Here is a 6,285-nt window from a genome sequence, read left to right on the forward strand (position 1 = left end):
GAGCTTAGTATAGATGGCCTAATAGGATCAGTGCTGCACACTGCTACAAAGCCCAAATTATTTTCCAGCCAAGATACAGATAAACAGGATTAGTAATTTTAAATCTGGTGGAGCTTATTATAGATGGCCTAATAGAATCAGTGCTGCACACTGCTACAAAGCCCGAATTATTTTCCAGCCAAGATACAGATAAAGATGATTAGTAATTTGAAAGCTTAAAACGGTTGGTAGGGTTATTTTAACCAATCATCCATCTTTTACTCTCCCCAGGATGACACAGGGGTAGAAAAGTCATTTCGGATCCATGATTTGTTCATCTTTATGAACGTGAGTCTGTCTACATTATCAGTGGAGAGCCGCGTGCGCTTATCTGTCAGCACACCACCAGCAGCGCTAAACACACGTTCAGACAGACCGCTGGCTGCGGGGCATGACAAGATCTCCAAGGCGTAAGTGGCTAGCTCCGTCCATTTATCCAGATTGGAAGCCCAAAAAGAGCAAGGGTCCAGTGACACAGTCATGGCTTCAATGTTTACTTGGAGATACTTCTGTACCATCGTCTCTAGGCGTTGACTATGTGTCAGACTTCTTGTCTCCTGTGGCCTTGCAAAGGATGGGCTAAAAAAGTGGTGAAATGATTCCGCAAAATTGATGTTACCAGCAGATACTGTGGTTCTGTTATGGTTTGAGTGCTGAACACTTGACGGTCCCACGGTTGGCAAGTTGGAACTGTGAGATTCACTACGTGCACCACTGGTGTTTTGTGGAAAAGCACATGTAAGATTCTGCAACAGTCTCTGCTGATACTCCTGCATGCGTGCATCCCTTTCTACTGCAGGAATAATTTCGGCAAATTTACTTTTGTACCGGGGATCTAACAGTGTGGCAACCCAGTAGTCAGGATTATTTCTAATTCTCCCAATTCGAGGGTCATGTTGCAGGTAGTGCAGCAAGAAGGCACTCATGTGTGTTGCGCATCCAGGAGCACCAAGTCCCTGTTGTGTTGGTGGCGAGGTAACAATCATGCTTCCTCCCTCTGTCCTCTCCCCCCAACCTCGCACAACAGAAATGTGATCAAGGTCTCCCTCATCTGATGAGTCTTCCATCAGTTCGTCCTCCACTTCTTCCTGGGCTCCTGCACCTTCCTCACTAGTTTGGCTGCTACCATGCACCCTGGTAAAACCATCTCCCCCACCCTCACATGCCTGCCGCCTTGGTGCTGCCGATCGTCTGGACCTTGCAGATGTTAGCCCTTCCGCATACAACTCCTCCTCCTCTACTTCCTCCACCTCCTCTTGTGCCACCACCTGACTCCGAATTCTGTTTAACATGTGCTCCAGCATGTAAATCACCGGAATAGTCATGCTGATAATGGCATCGTCAGCACTAAACATCTTCGTCGCCATTTCAAAACTGTGCAGAAGGGTGCATAGGTCCCTGATCTGAGACCACTCCTCCAGCGTGATTTGCCCCACGTCTGGATCTCGTTGGCCCAGGCTATACGTCAGAACGTATTGCACCAGGGCTTGTCGGTGCTGCCACAGTCGCTGCAACATGTGCAGAGTTGAATTCCACCGGGTAGGCACATCGCATTTTAGCCGGTGAAGTGGCAGGCCCAACGACTTCTGTAGAGATGTAAGTCGCTGAGCTGCGGGATGCGAACGGCGGAAGTGAGCACACAGCGACCGTGCCCTCTGCAGAAGGCCATCTAGTCTGGGATAGTGGGCTAAAAATTGCTGGACAACCAGGTTCAACACGTGAGCCATAGAAGGCACGTGTGTGACATTGCCCCGGCGAAGGGCCGCACCCAGGTTTGCAGCATTGTCGCACACGGCCTTCCCTGGTTTCAGGTCCAGTGGAGACAACCATTCATGAAATTGGTTCTCCAGAGCTGACCACAACTCCTCAGCTGTGTGACTCACATTTCCCAGACATTTCAAAGTAAAAACCGCCTGATGACGTTGAGCCCTACTGCCAGCATAGTAAGGAGGTGTGCAGGATCCCTTCTGCGCAGTTAGAAAGCTTGTGGCATGACCAGACAAGCTTTGGGTGCAGGTGGAAGACCGAGAGGAGGTTGAGGAGGCAGAAGCAGTGGAGGAACTTTGACATAAAGAGGATTGACGCACAACTCGTGGGGACGGCAAGACTTGGACAGCAGCCCCTTGTCCTGCTGTCACCATAGTTACCCAGTGCCCAGTCAGCGACATGTAACGCCCCTGTCCATGCCTACTCGTCCAAGTGTCTGTGGTGAAATGCACCCTGTCACACACAGAGTTTCTCAAAGAAGCGGTGATGTTGTGTGCGACATGCTGGTGGAGCGCAGGCACACCTTTCTTTGAGAAGTAGTGCCGACTGGGCATCTGGTACTGGGGCACTGCGACGGACATAAGGTCTCGAAAATCCTCTGTGTCCACCAGGCGGAAAGGCAGCATTTCTGTAGCCAAGAGCTTGCAGATGGTGAAATTCAACCTCTTAGCTTTCTCATGGCTAGGAGGAAATGGTCTTTTACTTGTCCACATCTGAGGGACTGAGGGCTGGCTATTGTGCTTAGACGGGGTTGATAAGGGTGTCCCCGGCAAACTTCCGGTCTGTGAGGAAGATGCAGGCGGACATGTTAGGTTGCCTTGATCCAAAGGTGCTGCTATCGATGTCGGACAGCGCTCAACACCAGCTGGTGTTACCACCTCCAAAGAAAATGATGACCTGCCAATCACGCTGGCTGTTGCGGGTAAAGAGGTGGCAGGTCTGCGCCCCAAAACATGTGTGACTGCTGTCCCTCCAGTCACAGAGGATGAAGAGGCCGCGGATGCACAAGATATGGCAGACGGTGGTTGGCCCGGCCGGCTAGACCGCATTGTAGCACACTGAGCTTCCCACTGCAACTTATGCTTCATGTCCATGTGCCGGTTCATGCATGAAGTACTCAAACTATGTATTTTTTGGCCTCTACTTAGCTTTTGCTGACAAATGTTACAGATAACACGAGTTGGGTCATCTTTATCGATCTGAAAAAATGCCCAGGCTCTTAGCACCCATGCGACCTGAAGAGCCACCACGACTTGAGGTGAGAGGCAGAGTTGTGTTTGAGGATGCAGTTGTTGATGTGCTTCCAGTACTACGTCTCTGTCCAGGAAGGCGCAACCTGACCTCGTCGTCACTAGCATCTTCCTCCACCTCCTCTGCTGACCTCATCTCTTGGCTGACTGTGGGTTGACAGTAAGTGCGATCTCCAACCTCATCATCATCACCCTGTGCGTTATCACACCCGTCGTCCTCAGAGCCAACCTGTTCCTGCCCTGACAAAAAACTAAAGTTGTCGCTCCAATCAGGTATTTGAGTCTCATCATCGTCTTCCTCATTGTCTCCACCAACAGGAGTTACAGTTTGGGAATGAGGGTCTACATTATGGTCAGAACCTTCTGTGTCTGGTCCTGGATCTGACTCATAAAGATTCTGGGCATCAGTGCAGATCATTTCCTCGTCTGGATTCACAGAAGCGCTGGAGTCGACCTCTGATTCCCAGGCTATAGTATGAGTAAACAGCTCTGCAGACTCAACCATCTGTTCTACCTCATACTCAGACGGGCAGCTGGAGATTTGGGAGCTGTGAGGAAGCAAGTGCGATTGGGGTGACACCTTTGAGGACTGGAGTATTTGTGATGTTGAAGTTGATGTGGAGGAGAGCCCACTTAAAGGAGCACTTGATATCCGTTGAAGCACCTGCTGTTTTTGTGCCTCATCTGGAATTTGTAGCGATTGGCGTGGCCGTAAGAAAGGGATCTTATCACATTGTCCGCTAAAAGAAGTAGACATTTTAGTTTGGCTGGAAGATGGTCTTTCTTCTGCAGATGTTACTGTTGCTTTAACACCTACCCCACGGACACAACCTTTTTTCCCCTTCCCAACACGCCTATTCCCCTTTCCACCAGCAGCAGGCCTTTTTCCACTCATTTTGGTGGTTAACTAATTCACAACTCTGGAGTTGTTTGCACAAAAAAACAATGGATGGGAACCGAGCAGAGCTGAGTGGCCAAACTGTGGTATTAGGCCAAAACTATTGGCTGGGTTAGATGCAGAAAAAAATTATATTCAATTTGCAACCTGATGGAGGTCAGTATAGATGGACTAATAGAATGATGCTATGCCCAAAAGATTTTACTTCACTAGGTGCAGTAAAAAAATTGGTATTCTATACACAGGTGGTATATCTTGCAGCACAGATAGGCTACTCCACTGACTAACACACTCTGCAAAAGGCCAAAAAGGATTAGCTTTGCTAGATTCAGCCAAATGCTGTGAAAAAAACTTGCACAGCACTGGCACAGACCTGCCTTTCAAAAACTGATAGGAACTGATGTAACCTAGTCCTGAAAAGGACTGCAATTACAATTAGTCTTTACTCCCACAACCTATCTATTTAAGAGCACAGACCTGCCTGATAAAAGTCGTAGGAAATGCTGTAACCTAGTCCTTAAAAGGACTGCAATCACAACTATTCCCTACTCCCAAGCTATCTGTAGATTTGTGCGAAAATTGGCTTGAAATTAACAAGGTATAGTGCACACAGCAACAGCGGTGCCGTCTAACACGCAGCTGCAGCAGTGAGAAAATGGTGGCGACGGGGAAAATGGCTTGGTCTCATAGGGCAAGGACATGTGACATACACTGCCAATCACACATGCCCTTGCTTGTGTGAAAAAAAGCACTTCGCTCCGTGTGTGCGCTGCTGATAGGCTGACAGATTGCACCTCCCCACTGTAAATGTGGGAAAGAGAAAAAAAAATGGAGATCTTCATTATTCCTGCAGAGATCCATCCACTGCCCCTCCCCCCACCCCGCTGTACACTCAAACTGCGTATTAACATTAATTTTCCTCATTACTGAGAAAAAATCTAGTTATGATTTTGGTGCACGAACAGTTATCGAACATAACCTCGAACAGCCGAATTTTTCTCAAATCGTTCGTGTTCGCCGAACGGCTCGAACACCGCCCAAAACAGCTCGAATTTGAGATTGGCGAACAGTTCGAGTAGAACAACGCTCATCTCTAGTAGAAACTCCAAACCTCGCCCACAATGGGGACCAGAAGAAAAAACAGGTGAACACAGAGGAAATAGACTTAAAAAAGGCTCAAAGTAAGTAATGACTGAGGTACAGCCGAAAAACACAATCATGAATCGAGGCCAAAGAGCTAAAAACATCATCTTCCGAAAAAGTCAAAAATGAGGAGGAAACTTCTGTCCGGATAATGCGCTGTAAGTGAAGAACCGTAATGACCCTAATAGAAGCCCTACTTCAGGAGAGGGAACGGCGAGGAGGGATCGTTAAGGAAAATTAATATTGTGGCTAATGTGACTGCTTAAGTCTGGAGATAATTATACCCTACTAACAAGTAATGAAATGTTGTTTGAACTGGAATCGAACCAGTGACTTAAAGATGTCTGTGCCCCACTACAGTCCTCCACTCTACCAGCTGAGCTATCAAAGGCTTGTGTACTGCAGCTCTCCTGCTGTCATCACCTCACTGCGTCTCCAGGTGTATGGGTCACATAATACTGGACATTTCTAGAATATATTATACATGTACATTAATTACTGGTCAATAAGATTCTGACTGTGACAATAATAAGGTAATAACAAAAAAATAGGGAAAACAGCTTCCCTTACTGGGAATCGAACCAAGGACGTTTGGGTGAAAACCAGGAGACATTGGCGTTTGAATGATGGAAAGTTTCTAAGCAGCAAGTCCAGAGGTGATAGGGGAGAAAGAAAAGATTGTAGAATCTCCATCAAAAAAAGTACCTGAGCTGTATGTGAGCTGTATGGGAAATATCCTGTGAGCTTTCATGTACTTCCCCCAGGCAGAGCGATGGAAGCCAGAAAAAAACACCATCCTCCAGTCTAAGCGTTGGTGGTATCGTGGTGAGCATAGCTGCCTTCCAAGCAGTTGACCCCGGTTCGATTCCTGGCCAACGCAGAACATTTTTTTTTCAACATTAACTACACTGCTCAAAAAAATAAAGGGAACACTTAAACAACAGAATATAACTCCAAGTAAATGAAACTTCTGTGAAATCAAACTGTCCACTTAGGAAGCAACACTGATTGACAATCAATTTCACATGCTGTTGTGCAAATGGAATAGACAATAGTTGGAAATTATTGGTAATTATCAAGACACCCTCAATAAAGGAGTGGTTCTGCAGGTGGGGACCACAGACCACATCTCAGTACCAATGCTTTCTGGCTGATGTTTTGGTCACTTTTGAATGTTGGTTGTGCTTT

The sequence above is a fragment of the Phyllobates terribilis genome, unplaced genomic scaffold (assembly GCF_046119375.1).
Source record: "Phyllobates terribilis strain yellow unplaced genomic scaffold, ASM4611937v1 Scaffold_3__8_contigs__length_932513732, whole genome shotgun sequence".
In the NCBI taxonomy this organism is placed as follows: Eukaryota; Metazoa; Chordata; class Amphibia; order Anura; family Dendrobatidae; genus Phyllobates; species Phyllobates terribilis.